The sequence below is a fragment of the Hippopotamus amphibius genome, chromosome 4 (genome assembly GCF_030028045.1).
Source record: "Hippopotamus amphibius kiboko isolate mHipAmp2 chromosome 4, mHipAmp2.hap2, whole genome shotgun sequence".
NCBI classification, from domain to species: Eukaryota; Metazoa; Chordata; class Mammalia; order Artiodactyla; family Hippopotamidae; genus Hippopotamus; species Hippopotamus amphibius.
Genome location: NC_080189.1, coordinates 75,356,811 through 75,373,684, shown reverse-complemented (window position 1 = coordinate 75,373,684; position 16,874 = coordinate 75,356,811). Strand labels below are relative to the sequence as shown.

Here is a 16,874-nt window from a genome sequence, read left to right as displayed (position 1 = left end):
ATTTTGCATATAACTAATAGTATTGCCTTAAAATATATGAAGCAAACATTAATACAACAATGAAAAGAAACAGACAAATAGCTATCATACTGTAAGATTTTAACACATCATTCAGTACTTGAGAAACACAAAAAAATCCATAAACATATAGAATACATTAAAAGAAAAAACTTGACCTAAGATATATATGTAAAATAATATACTCAGCATCTATAGAATATACATTCAAGTGCACATGTAACATTTTGAAACCTTAAACATATTTACAACAGACGATGCTAGGACAACAGGATATCCACAAGCAAAGAATGAAAATGGACCCCTACTTCACACCATACACAAAAATTCACTAAAAATGGACCAAACACCTAAATGTCAGAGCTAAAACTATAGAAACCTTAGAAGAAAACCTAGGTGCAAATCCATGTAACCTTGGACTAGGCAATAGATTACAATACTAAAAGCACAAGAAACCAAAGTAAAAGTAGATAAGTTGGATGGCACAAAATTTAAAACTTGTGCTTCAAAGGACACTCTCAAGAAAGTTAAAAGACAGCCCTTGGAATGGGAGAAAATATTTATAAATCATATAACTGATAAGGCTCTTGAATCAAGAATACATTTGGAACTATTATATTTCAACAATAAAAAGACAAATAATCCACTTTTAAAATGGGCAAAGGATTTGAATAGATATTTCTCTGAAGAACATATAAGTGTCAATAAGCACATGAAAAGATGTTCAAGATCCTGAGTCACTAGAGAAATAGAAATCAAAGCCACTTTAATGAGATACCACTTCACACCCACCAAGATGGCTATAATCAAAAAGACAAAGAACAATAAGTGTTGTTGAGGGTATGAAGAAATCAGAACACTCATACACTGCTTGTGGGAATGTAAAATGGTGCAGCCACTTGGGAAACAGTTTGGCAGTTCTGCAAAAAATTAAACACAGAGTTACCAAAGGACCTAGCAATTCCACTATTAGAGAAATAAATTTCTACTCAAAAGAAATAAAAGAATAACTCCCCACAAAAACTTATAGACAAATGTTAATAGTGGTTGTGTATATATATGTATATATGTATTTGTATGTATATATATATAGTATTATATATATAAAATACTACTTTTTTTAATTGAGTTTTTTTTAAAGGTAGTTTCTGGTGTACAGCAAAGTGATTCAGATATATATTCTTTTTCATATTCTTTTCCATTATAGTTTACTACAAGATATTGAATATAGTTTCCTGTGCTATACAGTAGGACTTTGTCTATTTTATATATAATAGTTTGTGTTTTGTAATCCCAGACTCCTGATTCCCCCACGTCCCTTTCCCTGTTGGTAACCACATTTGTTTTTTATGTATGTAAGTCTGTTTCTGGTTTGTAAGTAAGTTTATTTGTGTCATATTTTAGACTCCACATATAAGTGATAACACGGTATTTGTTTTTCTCTCTCTGACTTACTTCAGTTAGTATGATAATCTCTAAGTCCATCCATGTTGCTGCAAATGGCATTATTTCATTTTTTCTCGTGGCTGAGTAGGATTCCATTGTATATATGCACCACATCTTCCTTAGCCATCTTCATCTGTCAATGGACATTTAGGTTGCTCCAGGTCTTGGCTCTTACAAATAGTGCTATGAACACTGGGGTGCATGTATTTAAGATACTTACTTTTAAATAAAGTTTGCATCAAATAAGAAATTATAATGGAAAATATAAAGCATTTTGAACTAAATAATAAAAAGATGTAAATATCTATTGTTATCCTGTTTTAAGAAATAGTGTTCAAAAGAATTACCATAAGAATCTGAAAATAAAGGGATGGGATAAGCCAGACAAATGCTAACAACAACAGAAACAATAACAACAACAAACAGGTATGTTATTTAAGGTGAAGAGCATTAAGAGGGACAAAGAGGAATATACACATTGATTAAAGTTACAACTTGTACGCACCTAACTACATTGGAAGAAATTTGTTAAAATTATAAACTGCTGTCTTAAATTTCATCTCAATGCATATAAAAAACAATGGATTATTTTAGAGTAAGTTAATCAAACTGTCTCAAAAAAAAAAGTGGGGGTGAAAACTTGATTAGACCAACAAGCATAGAATAATTTGAAAATACTTTAACCCTAAAAATGATACCAGTTCAGCACTTTATGGAAGAGCTTTTACTACATCATTTTATTGTGAGATCATTCTCTTACATTATATGATCAGAGAATGAGAACCAGAGGAAAAAAAATGATGGAAATCTTCCAAATTATTCTTTGATGATAGTGTAAACTTTAATTTCAAAATCAGACAAAAATAGTACAAACAATGAAAACCGGATACCAGACTTGTAAGCTTTAATGCAAAAATCCTAAGTGAACTCTAGCAATCTATTCTAGAAGAATAACACATCATGACCAAGCAGGTTTTTCCTAAGCATTCAGGGATGATCAAATATTATTTCAATGTAATATTCTACCTTAACTTTAGCTATACACCACAAACCATGAAATAATGTATTTTAATTACCAGCCAGTTAAAAATAATTTTGAGTTTTGGTTTTCCCTTGTGCATTATTTTGAACTGTGTTAACTTCCAAATATTGGGGGCTTTTCATTTTTTTTGGTAAAAAAAACACAGCCTGTGAGAACTCCGACTTTGAATTTTATTGTTTGATGGCCCAGACCAGAGTCTGTTTTACTCTGTTTGGTCTGCTACAACCAAATACCATCAACTGGGTACCTTATAAACAGATATTTATTTCTCACAGTTCTAGAGGCTGCAAAGTCCAAGATCAAGTGTTCAGTAAGGCCCCATTCTGGTGAAGGCCCTCTTCCTGGTTCACAGACAGTGGCTTCTCACTGTGTCCTCACATGATAGAAGGGGCTACGGAGCTCTCTGGGGTATCTCTTTATGAGAGCACTAATCTCATTCATGAGGGTTTCCATCCTTATGACCTAAGCACCTTAAAAAGCCTCCAACTGCCATCATCATTATATTGGGCTTCAACATATGAATATGTGGGGGGATAAAAATGTTCAGACCATAGAATGGTCTACCTCAGTGAATGCTCCCTGTGCACTTGAAAAGATATGTATTCTACAGTTATTAGGTGAAGCATTCTATAAATGTCAATTAAGTCAAAGTCATTGGTGGTATTGTTCAAGTCTTGTATTGTACCTGACTTTTTGCCTAGCTGTTCTATCAGTTACTAAAAGAGGGGAGTTAAAACCTTCAACTCTTATTGTGGATATGCCCATTTTTCCTTTCATTTCTGTCAGCTTTTTGCTTTATATATTTTGAAGTTCAATTATTAGAAGCATAGACATTTATCATTGTTATAGCTTCCTGACAAATTAATCCTTTTTTCCTCTATAAAATGTTCTGCTTTAACTTTGGAAATACTAAAGTGTGGATACTCCAGCCTTCTTATGTTCAGTGTTTTCATGATATATCTTTCCCATCCATTTTTTTCAACTCACTATATGTTTTTATAAAGCTATAGCTTTATTGAAGCATAACTTACATACAATAAATAAACTGCACATAAAGTATGTAAGTTCTTAAGTTTTGATATATGCATAAATACACAAAACCACTACAATCAAGATAATGAACATATCTATCACTGCCAAAGTTTCCTCGTGTCCCCAGTAATCCTTCCCTCTCCCCTCTCCCCAATCCTCTTCGAGCATTAATCTGCTATACTATACACTATTTTGCATTTCCTATAACTGTACATAAATTGAATCATTTTTATATAAAGAAAAACAGGTTTTTTGGGCCAAAAGACAAGAAGCCAATAGTTACTGAGGTGCATAGGAAGGCTGGGTGCTACCTCCAGAATGTCCTCCATGCAATGGGCTCAAATGCAGCCCAGGCCCCAGGTCTCAGCTACCCAGTGAGAATCTGGGAGGAGTTTATATACAGTTTGGGGGTTCACTCCAACATGGCCCTACCCCAGGATTTTTCCATGATTTCTGGACTTCTGTCCATTGACACTCCAGCTTTCAGCTTCCCTTCAGGCAAAGAGCCAGGGTAATATAAACACTGCCCTGGGCTATATTCAAGGATAGACTTCCTTCCAACTTCTACCTGCTTCTGTTTGTCACCAGGGCCTTCAAATAATTTTTTTTAGTTTCCCCATATTTTATAACTATTATCTGTGGGAGAGTTTTGGTTTAATCAAGCTACTATGTCAATTATCATAAGTCACTCCCATCTGAACATTTGACTCATGGGCATACCTCAGAAATATTGCAGGTTTGGTTCCAGACCATAGCAATAAAGTGAATATTGCAATAAAATGAGTCACACAAATTTTTTAGCTTCCCAGTGCATATAAAAGTTATGTTCACTATACCACAGTCTATCAAGTGTGCAGTAGCATTATGCTTTATAAAAAACAATGTCCATATCTATATTAAAACATACTTTATTGGTAAAAAATGCTACACATAATCTGAGCCTTCAACAAGTCATAACCTTCTTGCTGGTGAAGGGTCTTGCCTTGATGTTGATGGCTGCTGACTGATCAGTGTGGTGGTTGCTGAAGGTTGGTGGCCACGGCAATTTCTTAAAATAAGACAACAGTGAAGTTTGCTGCATCAATTGACTCTTCCTTTCATGAACAATTTCTCTGTAGCATGCAATGCTGTTTGACAGCATTTTATCCACAGTAGAACTTTTTTCAAAATTGGAATCATTCCTCTCAAACCCTGCTGCTGCTTTATCAACTAAGTTTATGCAACATTCTAAATCTTTTGTTGTCATTTCAACAATCTTCACAGAGTCTTACCACAAATACATTCCACCTCAAAAAAGCACTTTCTTTGCTCATTCATAAGAAGCAACTCCTCATCCATTAAAGTTTTATCATGAGATTGCAATAATTCAGTCACATATTCAGGCTCTGCTTCTAATTCTAGTTCTCTTGCTATTTATACCACATCTTTAGTTACTTCTACTAAAGTCTTGAACCCCACAGAGTCATCCATGAGGGTTAGAATCAAATTCTTCCAAACTCCTGTTAATATTGATATTTTGAGCTCTTCCCATGAATCACAAATATTCTTAATGGCATCTAAAATGGTGAATCCTTTCCAGAATGTTTGCAGTTTACTTTAGCCATATCTACTAGAGGAATTTCTATGGCAGCTACAGCCTTATGAAATGTATTTCTTAAAGAATAAGACTTGAAAGTCAAAATGACTCCTTAATTCATGGGCTGCCGGATGGATATTGTGTTAGCAGGCATGAAAACAATATGAATCTCATTACACATCTCCACTAGAGCTCTTGGGTGACCAGATATATTGTCAATGAGAAGTAATATTTCGAAAGAAATCTTTTTTTTCTGAGCTGTACTTCTCAACAGCGAGCTTCAGATGTTCAGTAGACCATGCTGTCAACAGATGTACTGTCATGCAGGCTTTGTTGTTTTGTTTATAGAGCACAGGCAGAGTTGATTTAGCAAAATTCTTGAGGGCCCTAGGATTTTCAGAATGGTAAATGAGCATTGGGTTCAACCTAAAGTCACCAGCTGCATTAACCCCCAACAAGAATATCAGCCTATCCTTGAAGCTTTGAAGCCAGGCATTGGCTTCTCCTCTCTAGCTTAAAAGTCCTAGATGGCATCTTCTTCCAATATAAGGCTGTTTCATCTACACTGATTCATCTGTTGTTTAGTGTAGCCACTTTCATTATCTTAGCTAGATCTGGATACCATTCTGCAGCTTCCGCATCAGCATTTGCTGCCTTACCTTGCTCTTTCAAGTTATGAAGATGGCTTATTCTCTTAAATCTGCTACTTTCAACCTTTTCTTCTGCAGCTTACACAACTCCCTCAGCCTTCATAGAATCTAAGAGAGTTAGGGCCTTGCTCTGGTTTAGCTGGCTTAAGGAAATGTTGTGCCTGATTTGATCTTCTATCCAGCCCACTAAAACCATCTCCATGTCAGCAATAAAGCTGTTTCATTCACGTGTTCACTGGAGTAGCACTATTAATTTCCTTCAAGAAAATATCCTTTGGAGGAGGAGAAGCAGACAAGATGGAGGAGTAGAAGGATGTGACCTCAACTCTTCTTACGGAAACACCAAAATCACAACTAACTGCTGAACAACAATCAACAACAACAAAAAAACCACTGGAGCCTACCAAAAAAAGATACATCCAAAGACAAAGAAGATGCCACAGGAAATTCCCTGGTGGTTCAGCAGTTAAGACTCTGCACTCCCAATGCAGGGGGCCCAGGTTCAATCCCTAGTCATGGAACTAGATCCTGCAGGCCCAACTAAAGATCCCACATGCTGTAACTAAAGATTATGCATGCAGCAACTAAACATCCTGCACATCACAACAAAGTTGCCACGCACAACAACAAAGATCCCATGTGCTGCCACTCAGACACCGTACAGCTAAATAAATGTTTATTATTTTTTTCTTTTTTAATTTCATTTTTATTTTATATTGGAGTATAGTTGATTTACAATGTTTTGGTTTCAGGCGTACAGCCAAGTGATTAGTTATACATATACATACATCCATTCTTTTTCAGATTCTTTTCCCATTTAGGTTATTACAGAATATTGAGTAGAGTCCCCTGTGCTATACAGTAGGTCCTTGAGGGTTTTCTATTTTACGTACAGTAGTGTGTATATATTAATCCCAAACTTCTAATTTATCTCCCCCCAACCTCACCTTTCTCCTTTGGTAACCATAAGCTTGTTTTTGAAGTCTGAGAGTCTGTTTCTGTTTTGTAAATAACTTCATTTGTGTCATATCTTAGATTCAACATATAAATTATATCATATGATATTTACCTTTGTCTGACTTCACTTAGTATGATAATCTCTAGGTCCATCCATGTTGCTGTAAATGGCATTATTTCATTCTTTTTATGGTTGAGTAATAGTCCATTGTATATATGTACCACATCTTTATTCATTCATCTGTTGATGGACACTTAGGTTGCTTACGTCTTGCAATGAACATTGGGGTGCATGTATCTTTTGGGGTTTTGCTATTGTTGTTGTTGTTTTATTGGGGTATAGTTGTTTTACAATGCTGTGTTACTTTCTACTAGTTAATTCCCTGTGCTATACAGAAGGTTCTCATTAGTTTTCTATTTTATACATACTAGTATACACATGTCAATCCCAATCTCCCAATTCATCCTACCCCCTCTTTCCCCCTTGGTGTCCATATGTTTGGTTTCTACTTCTGTGTCTCTATTTGTGCCTTGCAAACAGGTTCATCTATACCATTTTTCTAGATTCCACATAAAGGCGTTAATATATGATATTTGTTTTTCTCTTTCTTACTTCACTCTGTATGACAGTCTCTAGGTCTAGCCACATCTCTACAAATGACCCAATTTTATTCCTTTTAATGGCTGAGTAATATTCCATTGTATATATGTACCACATCTTCTTTATCCATTCCTCTGTTAATGGACCTTTAGGTTGTTACCACATCCTGTCTATTGTAAATAGTGCTGCAATGAACATTGAGCTGCATGTGTCTTTTTGAATTATACATTTCTCTGGGTATATGCCCAGTAGTGGGATTGCTGGGTCATGTGGTAGTTCTATTCTTAGTTTCTTAAGCAACCTCCATACTGTTTTCCATAGTGCCTTTATCAATTTACATTCCCACCAACAGTGCAGGAGGGTTCCCTTTTCACCACACCCTCTCCAGCATTTATTGTTTCTAAGATTTTTTGTGATGGCCACTCTGACCAGTGTGAGGGGATACCTCATTGTAGTTTTGATTTGCAGTTCTTTAATAATTAGCGATGAGCATTCTTTCATGCATTTGTTGGCCACCTGTACGTATTCTTTGGAGGAATGTCTACTTTGGTCTTCTGCCCATTTTTTTCAATAAATTTATTTATTTATTTATTTATTTATTGGCTGTGTTGGGTCTTCGTTGCGGCACATGGGCTTTCTCTAGTTGTAGCAAGCAGGGGCTACTATTTTGTTGTGGTGCGCAGGCTTCTCATTGCCATGGCTTCTCTTGTTGCAAATCATGGGCTCTAGGCACGTAGGCTTCAGTAGTTGCAGCACGTGGGCTCAATAGTTGTGGCTCACAGGCTCTAAAGCACAGGCTCAATAATTGTGGCACATGGGCTTAGTTGCTCCAAGGCACGTGGGATCTTCCCAGATCAGGGATTGAACCTGTGTCAACTGCACTGGCAGGTGGATTCTTAACCACTGCACCACCTAGGAAGCCCTGCCCATTTTTTTCATTGGGTTGTTTGTTTTTTTGATACTGAGCTGTATGAGCTGCTTGTATATTTTGGAGATTAATTTTGTTAGTTGTTTCATTCGCAAATATTTTCTCCCATTCTGAGGGTTGTCTTTTCCTGTTACTTATGGTTTCCTTTGCTCAGCAAAAGCTTTTAAGTTAAATTACATCCAATTTGTTTTTTTTAATAAACTTTACTTAATTATTTATTTATTTATGACTGTGTTGGTTCTTCATTGCTGCACATGGGCTTTCTCTAGTTGTGGCAAGCAGCAGCTACTCTTCATTGCGGTACACTGGCTTCTCATTGCAGTGGTTTCTCTTTTTGCAGAGCACAGGCTATAGGCACGCAGGCTTCAGTAGTTGTGGCTCATGGGCTCTAGAACACAGGCTCAGTAGTTGTGGTGCACAGGCTTAATTGCTCTGGGGCATGCAGGATCTTCCCAGATCAGGAATTGAACCAGCATCCCCTGTACTGGCAGGCAGATTCTTAACCACTGCACCACCAGGGAAGCCCCCATTTGTTTATTTTTATTTTTATTTTCACTACTCTAGGAGGTGGGTCAAACAAGATGTTGCTGTGATTTCTGTCAGACTGTTCTGCCTATATTTTCCTTTAAGAGTTTTATAGTGTATGGTCTTTCATTTAGGTCTTTGATCCATTTTGAGTTTATTTTTGTGTACGGTGTTAGGGAGTATTCTAATCTCATTCTTTTACATGTAGCTGTCCAGTTTCCCCAACACCACTTATTGAAAAGGCTGCCTTTTCTCCATTGTATATTTTTGCCTCCTCTGTCATACATTAGGTGACCATAGGTGCATGGGTTTATCTCTGGGCTTTCTATCATGTTCCATTGATCTATATTTCTGTTTTTGTGCCAGTACCATACTGTCTTGATTATTATAGCTTTGTAGTCTAGTCTGAAGTCAGGGACCCTGATTCCTCCAGCTCCATTTATCTTTCTCAAGATTGCTTTGTTTATTCAAGGTCTTTTGTGTTTCCATACAAATTGTAAATTTTTTTGTCCCATTTCCACAAAAAATGCCATTGGTAATTTTTAAAATATTTATCTATTTATTTATTTATTTATAGCTGTGTTGGGTCTTTGTTGCTGTGTGCTGGCTTTCTCTAGTTGTGCCTAGCAAGGACTACTCTTCATTGCAGTGTGTGGCCTTCTCAGTGCAGTGGCTTCACTTGTTGTGGAGCATGGGCTCTAGAGCATGTGGGCTTCATAGCTGCAGTGCATGGGGTCAGTAGTTATGGCTCATGGGCTCTATAGCACAGGCTAAGTAGTTGTGGCACATGGGCTTAGTTGCTCCACAGCATGTGGGATCATCCTGGGCCAGGGATCAAACCCATGTCCCCTGCATTGGCAGGTGGATTCTTAACCACTGCACCACCAGGGAAGTCCCTGCCATTGGTAATTTGATAGGGATTGCATTGAATCTGTAGATTGCTTTGGGTAGTACAGTCATTTGCATAATATTGAGTCTTCCAATCCAAGAACATGGTGTATCTCTCCATCCGTTTATGTCATCTTTGATTTCTTCCATCAGTATTTTATACTTTTCTGAGTACAGGTCTTTTGCCTCCTTAAATAGGTTTATTCCTAGGTAGTGTATTCTTTTGGTTGCAGTGGTGAATGGGATTGTTTCCTTAATTTCTCTTTCTGCCCTTTCGTTGTTAGTGTATAGGAATGCAAGAGATTTCTGTATAGTAATTTTGTATCCTGCAACTTTACCAAATTCATTGATTAGCTCAAGTAGTTTTCTGGTGGCATCTTTAGGATTTTCCATGTATAGTATCATGTGATCTGTGAACAGTTACAGTTTTACTTCTTCTTTTCCAATTTGGATTCCTTTTATTTCTTTTTCTTCTCTGATTGCTGTGGCTAGGACTTCCAAAACTATGTTGAATAGTAGTGGCGACAGTGGACACCCCTATCTTGTTCCTGACCTTAGAGGAAATTTTTAAATTTTTTACCAATGAGAATAATATTTGCTGTGGGTTTTTCATCTATAGCCTTTATTATGTTGAGGTAGGTTCCCTCTATGCCCACTTTCAGGAGAGTTTTTATCATAAATGGGTGTTGATTTTGTCAAAAGCTTTTTCTGCATCTATTGAGATGATCGTATGGTTTTTATTCAGCTTGTTAATATGGTGTATCACAATGATTGGTTTGTGTATACTGAAGAATCCTTGCATCCCTGGGACAAATCCCACTTGATCATGGTGTATGATCTTTTTAATGTATTGTTGGATTCAGTTTGCTAGTATTATGTTGAGGATTTTTGCGTGTGTGTTCATCTGTGATGCTGGCCTGTAATTTACCTTTTCTGTGATATCTTTGTCTGGTTTTGGTATCAGGGTGATAGTGACCTCATAGAATGTGTTTGGGACTGTTCCTCCCTCTACAATTTTTTGAAAGAGTTTGAGAAAGATGGCTATTAGCTCTTCTCTAAATGTTTGCTAGAATTCATCTGTGAATCCATCTGGTCCTGGACTTTTGTTTCTTGGAAGAACTTTAATCACACTTTCAATTTCATTACCTGTGATTGGTTTGTTCATATTTTCTATTTCTTCCTGGTTCTGCCTTGGAATGTTATACCTTTCTAAGAATTTGTTCAACTCTTCCAGGTTGTCCATTTTATTGGTATATAGTTGCTTGTAGTATCCTTTGTATTTGTGTGGTGTCAGTTGTAACTTCTCCTTTTTCATTTCTAATTTTATTGATTTGAGTCCTTTTTCTTTTTTTCTTGATGAGTCTGGCTAAAGGTTTATCAATTTTGTTTATCTTCTCAAAGAATTGGCTTCCAGTTTTATTGGTCTTTGCTATTGTTTTTGTTTGTTTGTTTCTATTTTATTTATTTCTGCTCCTATCTTTATGATTTCTTTCATTCTACTAACTGGGTTTTTTTAATTAATTAAGTAATTAATTATTGGCTGCATTGGGCCTTCATTGCTGCTCATGGGCTTTCTCTAGTTGCATAAAGTGGGGGCTACTGCTTCATTGTGGTGCACAGTCTTCTCACTGCAGTGGCTTCTCTTGTTACAGAGCATGGGCTCTAGGCACATGGGCTTCAGTAGTTGTGGCACCTGGGCTCAGTAGTTGTGGTGCAAGGGCTTAGTTGCTCTGTGGCATGTGGGATCTTCCTGGACCAGGGCTCAAACCCATGTCCTCTGCATTGGCAGGTGGATTCTTAACCACTGCACCACCAAGGAAGACAGAACTTTGGGTTTTGTTTATTCTTCTTTCTCTAGTTTCTTTAGGTGTAATGTTAAGTTGTTTCTTTGAGATTTTTCTTATTTCTTGAGGTAGGATTCTATTGCTATAAACATCCCTCTTAGAACTGCTTTTGCTTCATCCCATAGGTTTTGGGTCATTGTAGGTTTTTTGTCATTTGTTTCTAGGTATTTTTTTATTTCCTCTTTGATTTCTTCAGGGATCTCTTTGTTATTTAGTAGCATATAGTTTAGCCTGCATGTGTTTGTGTTTTTTACAGATTTTTTTCCTGTGATTGATTTCTAATCTCATAACTTTGTGGTCAGAAAAGGTGCTTGATATTATTTCAATTTCCTCAAATTTACTGAGGCTTGATTTGTGACACAAGATGTGATCTATCCTGGAGAATGTTCCATGTGCACTTGAGACCAGGTTTATTCTGCTGCTTTTGGATGCAAAGTGCTATAAATCAATTAAATCTATCTGGTCTAATGGGTCATTTAAGGCTTATGTTTCCTTATTAATTTTCTGTCTGGATTATCTACTCATTGGCATAAGTGGAGTGTTAAAGTCCCCCACTATTATTGTGTTACTGTTGATTTCCCCTTTTATGGCTGTTAGTATTTGCCTTACATATGGAGGTGCTCCTATGTTGAGTGCATAAATGTTTACAATTGTGATATCTTCTTCTTGGATTGATTCCTTGGTCATTATGTAGTGTCCTTCCTTGTTTCTTGTGACAGTCTTCATTTTAAAGTCTATTTTGTCTCATGTAAATATTGCTACTCCAGCTTTCTTTTGATTTCCATTTACATGGAATATGTTTTTCCATCTCCTTTATTCTCCAATTTGCTGATGTGGGTGCACCACACTAACTCATTTGTGGATATTGAAAAATTGCTGCATCCCTGGGATAATGCACTTGATCATGGTGTATGATCCTTTTAATGTATTGTTGGATTTCATAGTATTTCCTTGAGGATTTTTGTGTCTATGGTCATCAGTAATATTGGTCTATAATTTTCTTTTTTTGTGGTATGTTTTTCTGGTTTTGGTATCAGGGTGGCGGTGGCCTTATAGAATGAATTTGGGAGTGTTCCTTCCTCTAGGATTTTTTTGGAATAGTTTCAGAATAGGTGTTAACTCTTCTCTAAATGTTTGATAGAATTTGCCTGTGAAGCCATCTGGTTCTGGACTTTTGTCTTTTGGGAGTTTTTTAATCACAGTTTCAATTTCATTACTTGTGATTGGTCTGTTTATATTTTCTATTTCTTCCTGGTTTAGTCTGGGGAGGTTGTACCTTTCTAAGAATTTGTCCATTTCTTCCAGGTTGTCCATTTTATTGACATATAGTTGCCTGTAGTAGTCTCTTATGATCCTTTGTATTTCTGTGAAGTCCACTGTAATGTCCCCTTTTTCATTTCTAATTTTATTTTTTTAATTTTTTAATAAATTTATTTATTTATTTATTTATTCATTTATTTACTTATTGGCTGTGTTGGGTCTTCATTGCTGCACATGGACTTTCTCTAGTTGCAGTGAATGGGGGCTACTCTTTGTTGCAGTGTGCGGGTTTTTCATTGAAGTGGCTTCTCTTGTTTCAGAGCATGGGCTCTACATGTGTGGGCTTCAGTAGTTGTGGTACGTCAGCTCAGTAGTTGTGGCTCACGGGTGCTAGAGCGCTGGCTCAGTAATCTGGCACACAGGCTTAGTTGCTCCATGGCATGTGGGATCTTCCTGGGGCAGGGATCGAACCCATGTCCCCTGCATCAGCAGGTGGATTCTTAACCACTGCACCACCAGCAAAGTCCCTCTAATTTTATTGATTTGAGCCCTGTCCCTCTTTTTCTTCATGAGTCTGGCTAAAGGTTTATTAATTTTGTTTACCTTTTCAAAAAACCAAGTTTTAGTTCCATTCATCTTTTCTATTGTTTTCTTCAACTCTGTTTCACTTTTTTCTGCTCTGATCTTCCTTCCTTCCTTCCTTCCTTCCTCCCTCCCTCCCTCCCTCCCTCTCTCTCTCTCTCTCTCTTTCCTTCCTTCCTTCCTTCCTTCCTTCCTTCCTTTCTTTCTTTCTTTCTTTCTTTCTTTCTTTCTTTCTTTCTTTCTTTCTCTTTCTTTCTTTCTTTCTTTCTTTCTTTCTTTCTTTCTTTCTTTCTTTCTTTTCTTCCTTCCTTCCTTCCTTCCTTCCTTCCTTCCTCCCTCCCTCCTTCCCTCCCTCCCTTCCTTCCTTCCTCTCTTTCTCTTTTTCTGTTTCTTTCTTTCTATTAACTTTGGGTTCTGTTTGTTCTTCTTTCTCTAGTTGCTTTAGGTGTAAGGTTAGGTCATTTATTTGAGGTTTTCTTTGTTTCCTGAGGTAAGATTGTATTGCTATTAACTTCCCTCCTTAGAACTGCTTTTGCTGTGTCCCGTAGCTTTTGCATTGTTGTGATTTCATTTTCATTTCTCTCTAGGTATTTTTTTATTTCCTCTGATTTCTTTAGTGATCCATTGGTTGTTTAGTAGCATGTTGTTTAGACTCCACATGTTTGTTTTTTACAGTTTTGTTTTCCTTATAGTTGATTTCTGATCTCATAGCGTTGTGTCAGAAAACATGATTGATATGACTTCAATTTTCTTAACACATTATTGACCAGAGATGTATTAATATGTATATTGTTACCCAAATGTTATTGACCAGAGAGGTATCAATACGTTTTTAGAGAGTGCTACAATTAATATCACTGTGCGAAGTTGTTAGAGCTTAAAATTGATCAAGGGTTCATTATACCACTAATGATTGTTGTTGTCATTCACATTTTGCTTCGTTAGGTTTTTGTTCCAACCTTGTAAATATTATAAATGCAAAATTTTCAAAAATGATGCATCACCAAATTTTGAGTGAAAAAGAACTTTTCAATGAATTTTATGCAGATACTTTTTCTGATCATCTGAACAACATATATATTACTGTCTCAGAAGATGCTAGTTCTGGAGAATATCGTTCTGATTCAGACAATGTGACTATTAGACCAACAAAAAGACAAAAACTTAGTGACTGATTCTGATATGGAAAGTGAAAATGAAACTCATGGTACAGGAGAATGCTCCTTTTCTTCTACATAAGAGTGAACTGAAAACAACATTTCATGAAAATTAGAAGACTTTACAGGTATGTCAGGTGTAACTATTGAATTTAATAACCCACCAAGTATTAGTGAAATAACAGAATTAACCCTTTGGCTGCCCAAAATAAAAATTACCACCCACAGGCATTAGTTTCTGCAAAAATCCCCCTGACAATAATAAGTTAAATTTAACCAAGGCTCACTTTGCAGCCCAGCATGTGATCAATCCTGGAGAATGTTCCATGTGCAGTTGAAAAGAATATGTAGTCTTCTACTTTGGGATGGAATGCTCTACAAATATCAATTAAGTCCATCTCATCTAATGCGCCACTTAAGGCCTGTGTTTCCTTATTGATTTCTGTCTGGATCATCTGTCCATTGATGAAGGTAGGATGTTAAAGTCCCCCACTATTAACATGTTACTGTCGACTTCTCCTTTTACGTTGTTAGTATTTGCCTTATAAATTGAGATGCTCCTATGTTGGGTACATATATATTTACAATTGTTATATCTTCTTCTTGTATTGGTCTCTTGATCATTATGTAGTGTCCTTTTGTCTCTTATAACAGTCTTTATTTCAAAGTCTATTTTGTCTGATATGAGTATTGCTACTCCAGCTTTCTTTTGATTTCCTCTTGCATAGAATACATTTTTCCATCCCCTCACTTTCAGTCTGTATGTGTCCCTATCAGATGTGAGTCTCTTGTAGGCAGCATATATACAGGTCTTGTTTTTGTATCCATTTAGCTAGTCTCTTGTGGTTGGAGCATTCAATCCACTCACGTTTAAGGTAATTATCAATACATATGTTCTTATTGCCATTTTGTTAATTGTTTTGGATTTGTTTTTGTAGGTGTTTTTTCTTCCCTTCCTCTTTTGTTCTCCTCTCTTGTGATTTGATGATTAACTTTAGTGTTGTGTTCGATTCTTTTTTTTCTTTTTTATGTATCTATTGTAGATTGTCAGTTTGCCATTCCCATGAAGTTTTGATATAGACATCTATATATAAACAATATAGATTGTTTTAAGTTACTTATCTTTTAATTTCAAATGCATTTCCAATATCCTGCATTTGTGCTCTCTTCTCACAATTGCTGATTTTTATATCATATTTGTGTGCAGATGATTTTCGACCTTTATTGCACATTTGCCTTTACCAGTGAGCTTTTCCATTGTAATTTTCTTGTTTCTAGTCATGACCTTTTCTTTTCCACCTACAGAAGTTCCTTTAACATTTGTTGCAAAGCTGGTCTGGTGGTGCTGAATTCTCTTAGCTGTTGCTTGTCTGTAAAGCTTTTGATTTCTCTGTTGAATCTGAATGACAGCCTTGCTGGGTAGAGTATTCTTGGTTGTAGGTTCTTTCCTTTCATCACTCTAACTATACCATGCCACTCCCTTCTGGCCTGCAGAGTTTCTGCTGAGAAATCAGCTGATAACCTTATGGGAGTCCTTTGTATGTTATTTGTTGCTTTTCCCTTGTCATTTTTAATGTTTTTTCTTTATCTTTAATTTTTGTCAATTTGATTACTGTCTGTCTTAGCGTTTTCCTCCTTGGGTTTATGCTGCCAGGGCCTCTGCACTTCTTGGACTTGGGTGACTGTTTCCTTTCCCATGTTAGGGAAGTTTTCAGCTACTATTTCTTCATGTATTTTCTGAGGTCCTTTCTCTCTCTCTCTTCTCCTTCTGGGACCCCTATAATGCGAATGTTGGTGCATTTAATGTTCTCACAGAGGTCTCTTAGATTGTTCTCATTTCTTTTCATTCTTTCCCCTTATTGTGTTCTATGGCAGTGATTTCCACCATTCTGCCTTCAAGTTCACTTATCTATTCTTCTGCCTCAGTTATTCTGCTATTGATTCCTTCCAGTGTATTTTCATTTCCAGTTATTATACTGTTCATCTCTGTTTGTTCTTTAGTTTTTCTAGAGAACATTTCTTGTGTCTTCTCAATCTGTGCCTCTAATTCTTTTTCTGAGATCTTGGATCATCTTTACTATCATTACTCTGAATTCTTTTTTCAGGTAGATTGACTATCTCCACTTCACTTAATTGTTCTTCTTGGAGTTTTATCTTGTTTCTTCATCTGGGACATATTCCTCTGCCATCTCATTTTGTCTAACTTTCTGTGATTGCAATTTCTGTTCTGCAGGCTGCAGGGTCATAGTTCTCTTGTTTCTGCTCTCTGCCCCCTGAGGCTGTCTAAGAGGCTTGTGTAGGCTTTCTGGTGGAAGGGACTGGTACCTTCCCACTGGTGGGTAGAGCTGGGCCTGGTCCCTCTGGTGGG

The 16,874-nt window shown here is 36.6% G+C and overlaps 1 protein-coding gene across 6 annotated transcripts in view; it reads right to left on the bottom strand.

Moving 5' to 3' along the window:
• Positions 1-16,874, bottom strand: part of URGCP (upregulator of cell proliferation) — a 92,435-nt gene that overhangs the window by 62,286 nt on the left and 13,275 nt on the right. The window contains exon 3 of one of the 6 annotated variants that reach the window (XM_057732847.1): positions 1,474-1,591. The exons of the other annotated variants lie outside the window; for them this stretch is intronic. The gene's annotated coding sequence lies outside the window, so the exon portion shown is untranslated. The remainder of the gene's footprint in view (positions 1-1,473; positions 1,592-16,874) is intronic. 6 annotated transcript variants of the gene reach the window in all.